General features: G+C 31.9%; 1 long non-coding RNA gene across 1 annotated transcript; it reads right to left on the bottom strand.

Moving 5' to 3' along the window:
* Nucleotides 1-516: 516 nt before the first annotated feature.
* Nucleotides 517-6,765, bottom strand: LOC123668960. Its single transcript, XR_006745648.1, has 3 exons — nt 6,755-6,765; nt 3,971-3,976; nt 517-637 (listed from the first exon to the last, which is right to left on the bottom strand). It is a non-coding gene; the product is annotated as an uncharacterized LOC123668960 (long non-coding RNA).
* Between the last annotated feature and the right edge of the window lie 252 nt (nt 6,766-7,017).

Here is a 7,017-nt window from a genome sequence, read left to right as displayed (position 1 = left end):
GATCGCATATAGTTATCCAATTCATGATAGTAAAAACTGTGCTAACGTGATAGTATGTTACAAAAATACTTAATAAGGTAAACTAACATATATGCATATAGAAATCATGACAATCTAAGTCGCGCACAGCATAAAAACAGGCCTGCATCCAGGATCGATAAACTAAAATTAATTGCATGCATTTTGTGGCATAAAAAAGATGTGTAGAGAACATATCATTCTCATTTCTGAAGAATGTACGATTAAAGTCATATGAAACATAATCATTATCGACGTATCATATGACATTGACGCTGATTTTTTATTTTATATTTTAATTTATTTTTAATCTCTTATTAACACAAATTACAATTATTATCATAAGTAAAGATATGTTATGTTATTTTAATATAGAACTCGTTTGTTTCAATATTTTCATATATTATGTCAAGTTCATGTTTTATTATAAGATTTGCGCAAAAGGTACTTAATTTGCGCTGTGATTTTACTAAAAAAATAATACAATACTTTAGGAAATAGGTTTAAAGAATTTATTTCTCATAAAAACATAACGTTCACTTATAATGAGATACAATCAATATACTATAGGATGTAACAATTCTTACCTCTGAAGCGCCTAATCGAAATATTTACAATACTTTTAATAAATACTTTATCCACATATTATTTCATAATAATAAATAATAAATCATTAAGAATATAATTAAATTTAACAGTAAAAAAATATTTTATGTAATACATGTTAGATATCCCTATTTCGACAATAAACCCTATGTGCTATTTTTTTACCCGGTAGCAACAGTTCGTGTTACATTATGAGGCGCGCCTTCCGCCAAGCTAATTAAATTTGTTATAATTTAATTGAAAATATAATAGCTATCTGGTTAAAATAAATAACTTTCGTCGAAATAAAATGATAATAGTATTATACTTCCTTTGTTTTTTTTTTTTCTTCATTGAATCTTGTTTATTCCTATTATACTAATTAGAATGCTAAAAGTTTAGTGCTTTTATGTCAGAGGCAACAGTTATTTTAATTGTGTTATACCAGTAAAAACATATTTGTACATAAATATAAAAATAAATAATAAGGCATTACCAAACTACAAATAAAAGAGAGATTAAGAGAATCAAAGAGTATATATACCCTATACAGTATAATATACCGTACCTTATTTTAGTGACTATTGAACAGGATGCTTTAATAACTGTGAAAAGGTTTTCGTTTTTTTTTTTTTTTTTTAAGTATAGTAGTAGTAGTAAGTAGCGCACAGAATTTATAAGTTTTTAAAGTCAATTTTTGTGTCTACGGAAATCCAATTTAAGTAACCCGGACTTAAGTAAATTTATTTTGCTTTGGCAATTTTTTTAATTAAGTTTATTGGTTAAGAGCATTTATTTTTTAATTATAACACTGAAATAAAAAAATGTGCCTAATACACCTAGACTCGTGGTCAGTGAGAAGCGAATCCTCACCTTGAAGCGAAAATCATGGCTACTCCTAACTACGCTAAAGGGCTAGTCTAGCCAAAGAGGGAGCCGTGAAAAATGATTTCCCGAGAAGATAAGCCAACAAAATATTATTAAATTGAATGTGGAGGAATTTTACTATCAACGACCAAACAATAACATCGATACGTATAACAACGTAGATCGACGAAAAAATAATCGAGTAAATACGCATTATTACATATAACTCGAAAAGCACTAATTAAATATTAATTAAATTTAAATGGTACCAAATAACACGTACGACCTTTCGATAAAAAAAAAAACATCATCGAAATCGGTTAACCTAGTAAAAAGTGCTGAAGTAACATGCATAAAAAATACAGTCAAATTGAGAACTTCCTTCATTTTTCAGTAGTTTAAAAAGAAAAACACAATACGCTCCTCATAGGAAATTGATTTGGATGTACCGCTGCAATTCCACGAGAAATTAGATTGGCTTCATCATATTGACTGAAAGGCACATATTCAATGAAGTTTCGATGATCAATATGCTGAAAATATATACCGATAACCTTTGTACCGTGTTCGAGCCAATTCGAATCTTAACATAAAGCAATAAGGCTGATTTAGAAGAAACTAGTTTAATCAATTCTGTGCCATACTCGTGTGCATAACCGAAACCCCGCGAGCTTTTAACTCGGAGTACAAAACCGTTTCGACTTTACGAAGTATGCTATTCTGGAGACTAAAACAACAAACAAAAAGGAAAACCTTTTATCTTTGTTAAATAAGAAAGTTCATGATTTCTATTTTAATAGGAATTTTTACCACGTAGCTAGCTAACTAGGCGAACTTAGTTCTGCCATTTTTTGTTATTATTTAAAAAAAAACTATTTTTACACAAAACTTGCCTTAACAATAATACCCAAAAAAAAAAAAACAATTATATATATTTGGATAAAACCTTTTTGTGATAAAAAAAACAGTAATAGCAAAATTATGCTTCATCAATCCACCATTTAACTTTTAAGTGTATTGGTATTAGGAAACTTATAATTAATTCATGTAATTATTATGTAAAATCATGTTCCAGTCGCAACGCGCATATCAAACTTAGCCTGGTTGACGACCTCTTGGAAATGGGAAAATCGGGTATAGCTTGGGAGAGAAAGTTGATCAACCTTATGCTGATATTATAAAATGTTTACTTCTGATTCATAAGCTTTGGAAGAAGAAAAATAATCGCGGAACCCTGACACATGTGAAAATAGTTTAAAGATAAAATAAATTCGATTATTTATGGTTTTAATCGACTTTTTGTTCTTTTTTTTAAATTAATTCAATTTTTCGAATTTGTTAGAGTGAAAGAAATAAATGTATTATTTATCGATTTTATTTAAACTATTTAATTTTTATGCCATACCAGCTGTGCCCTGCGGTTTAACCCGCGTTCATTTGAAGAAAAAAATAACCTTCTTCTCCTTGAAGCATAATCTTCCTCTTTAAATAGGCTATCCAACTTAGAGGAATTTATCAATTCAACCCAGTAATTTCTGAGATTAGCGCGTTCAAACATAGTAACAAAGAAACTTAACAGGTTTATAATAATAGTTAGATTAGTATAGATTAAAATATATAAATCATATATCTTATACGCTTTCCCGACGTAAATCTTCTTATATATAAAATTCTCATGACACAATGTTAGTTACCATACTCCTTCGAAGCGGCTGGACAGATTTTTATAAAATTTTGTGTGCATATCGGGTAGGTCTGAGAATCGACCAACATCTATTTTTCATACCCCTAATTTATAAAGGGATTATAATAATAATAATAATATTTATTTATTTCAAATATTTGGTACATAACAAAAACTATTTGTAACGATAATAACTACATTAGTATAAAACTGTGTCGCAGTCATTAACGCCCTCCTCGCAAAGCGTCGTATCACAAAGATGACCAAATGTTACAAAAAATAAACATAGACACAATGAAACCAGGAATAATAAAGATCAAACAACTATAAAATAACAAATGATAAAACAAAGATAATAAAAAGGGATGCAATGATGTGGAATTTAGAAACGTGTGTTTTGTGTAAGTACGAATTGTGTGTGTGTGTGTGTGTGTGTGTGTGTGTGTGTATGTGTGTGCGTAGGTGTGTGGGTATGTGTTTGTTAGAATATGTGGATACGTTTCACTTCGTTCACCTATAAAAACACCAAAAATGTCTAGCTAGGTTACAGTGACCAAAAGTTTTTCCGTCTGATTATAATTTAATTTCAATAACCAGTTTGTCAATTTAGATTTACATACACGATAAGTTAGGGGGTAAATATTTAATTGCTTATTAATTTTATTGTACAGAATGGGACTCAAGTAATAATACTGACGAAATGAGGAGACTGTGACAAAATTGAACAGGACATACTCTATCACATCTCCGCTTTCCCGACAAAAACTGTTCATCAAATGGGGTGAATTTGTGTTTACGGAGAACAGAGCAAAGGACAAATAACTGTCGAACTGTTAATACGCCAGAAATCTCGTACAGTTCTGTTGTTGGGAAACGGATAGGTCTCGAAATCATAATCTTTAGGATACATCTCTGCACTCTTTCCAGTTGAAGCAAGGTTGTTTTGGTTGCACCACCCCAAACCGGTATGCAGTAAGCAAGTAACGATTGCACAAGGGCATAATAAACCATCTTCATAATTTGGAAACTAGCACTTGATCTTAATTGTCTAAAGATGTATGTAAGTTTACGCAACCGGGAGGCAATAGCTTGTATCTGATTCTTCCAAGTAAGATTTTCATCAACGAGTACACCTAGATATTTTACAATGGAAGAGCGAGTTATATTGCTACAGCTGCAAATACCATGTTCGGGATAGCATTTATGTGCGGTTATAGAGAAGGAATTGGAGGGTAAGGAGCGCTTGCAGCCAAATGTCATAAACACAGTCTTATCCAAATTTAAAGTCAGGATGTTGTTAGACAACCAACTCGTCACGACGGTGAGAGCCATTTCGCTATGCTTACGCGTCTCAGTCCAATGTTTACCATGGACGAGAAGAACAGTGTCATCTGCGTATGATACAATTTTGCAGTTTGGTATTTTAAGATTACAGAGGTCATTTACGTATATCAAGAAAAGAGTGGGACCCAATATACTACCCTGTGGTACTCCATACGTAAGATTCGCTTCATCACTGATGACACTGTTTATTTTAACTTTTTGCGTTCTTTCAGATAGATAGCTTTTCAGGAGGTTTAGAGCAATTCCCCTGACGCCAATTTTTTCCAATTTAATAAGAAGAAAAGGAAGAGAAACTGTATCAAACGCTTTAGACAGGTCCAAGAATATACCCAGAGTCCTCCTTTTACCGTCAATATTTCCAATCACATCGTCCACCAAAGTCATAAGCGCATCCTCTGTAGATTTACCAGCTCTAAAACCATATTGGTTACAAGCAAGCAAGCTATATTTCTCTAAATAAGACACGATTCTTTTGTTAATAAGTTTTTCAAGAATCTTTGACAGAGAACTTAAAACAGAAATAGGTATATAATTGGTAACAGATTCTTTACAACCTTTTTTAAATATTGGGTGAACAATGGCGGTTTTGAAGACCCTGGGGAATATTCCTTGAGACAAGCAGAGATTACAGACCCTAGTAATTGAAGGACAGAGAATGTCCACGGCGCTTTTAAGTAAAGATGTCGTTATACCGTCCCATCCAACAGCAGAATCGCTCGGATTAATAACATAAATGGTAAAACAACGTTTGCAGGCTCAGCTAGTATTTATATAATATACAGACTGACTTTTTTTTTTAATTATATTAACAACATCCACTGGACCACTGCCCATAAATATATTGTTCATTTCGCAGAGTTATATATAAAAATAAATTTGTAAAATAAAACTAGGCTAAGTTACTCCTTACTACATTAGCTGACATGTTATTTTGGTATATGTACCGTGTCCATCCATATATGCATTTAGTAGTTAGCTGTTATTTTAATGTTACAAACAGACATTCAAATTTTATTTATTTGTATAGAAAATATAGACAAAATAGTTTCTAAACGCTACGTCCATGCGTGTGTAAATATTTGACAAGCAAGTGACAATTTATTTAACTAAAGACATCCGTGCTTCTCTGGCACAACTGAAAGCCATTAAACCAATCAATCAATCAATCAACTAAAGAAATCAAATTTCACCGCTAGGAACATTTTGTATTGGAAAATTAAATTGTCGTTTTAAGTATGTGCCGTTACTTATTTTTGTTTCTCATCGTTTAAACCTTCCACAAAGATTACAAGATCAAAATTAGTAAAATTAGTCGCGAGACTTTTAGCGAGACTAACGAACAGCAATCGATGTTTATTTATATAGATGAAAATACAACCTGTATAGCAAAACCTTTCGTTATAAAATTAAATAACCAATTAAATACTTTAAAATAGAATTATTATATACTATTTTCTACACTCTAACTTACAAACGTTAAAACCAAAGCAATTAAATTACATTTTTTTATAACCTTTTATTTTATACTTGGGATCGTTATCAAAATTATTTTAATCTTTATATCACGTAAATAATTACCTGTAAACGAACCTGAATGAAAATTGAACGAGATATTCGTCCGAAGAGATTAACGCCCCTCTCCTGCCCTACCCTTTTAAAATATCCCAGTAAAATAATAAATCAAATTTATTTATTTGACTTGATAGCTTTTAGTTAGAAAAATATAAAATACTCATGTTTATATAATTACGGTTACATAAGGTAAAAGGCGACGACCGTGTTGGTGTAATGGTACCAGCCTAAATACCGGTGCTTGTGCGTTCGATTCCTGCTCAGTGTTTATACAAACATTTATTTCCGGTCTGGTTGTCTGTTCTTGTTGGTCTCCCCACCATGTCTCGGAGAGTACGTTAATATTTCGGTCCTGGTTAATAACATAAACACCTGATAGCGATATATTGTTACTCATAGTAATATCCGCCAACCTGCAGTATAGCAGCGATGAGCTGCGATCCTTCTTCTACGTGGAGAAAAAGGACTATCACTAGACCAGGACTACGGCTGTAACAGGCGGAATCGTATGGTAAATAAAAGGACATTTTGAACGTCTTTATTTTATTATCTTCTAGCTATGACCCGCAATGTCATCCGCGTTAATTTGAGGAGAAACGTACTAAATTATATAACCTATCGCCTTCCTCGATAAATATAAAAACCAGCCAATTGCGAGTTGGACTCGCACGAAGGGTTCCATACCATTATATATAATAATAAAGTTTGCAGACAAACGAAAAAAAACCGACTTCAATTACATCGACAAGTAATACAACGTAGATCGACGAACAATTAGTCAAATAACTACGCGTTATCAAAGATTACTCAAAAAGTAGTTATCAGATCTCGATAAAATTTAAATTGGACCACATGATAAACATCAGCTTTTGATTAAATTAAAAATTATCAAAATCGGTACACCCAGTAAAAAGTTATTGCGGATTTTCGAGAGTTTCCCTCGATTT

The sequence above is a fragment of the Melitaea cinxia genome, chromosome Z (genome assembly GCF_905220565.1).
Source record: "Melitaea cinxia chromosome Z, ilMelCinx1.1, whole genome shotgun sequence".
In the NCBI taxonomy this organism is placed as follows: Eukaryota; Metazoa; Arthropoda; class Insecta; order Lepidoptera; family Nymphalidae; genus Melitaea; species Melitaea cinxia.
Note: the sequence above shows the minus strand (reverse complement) of the source record. Positions and strands in the feature narration are given on the sequence as shown.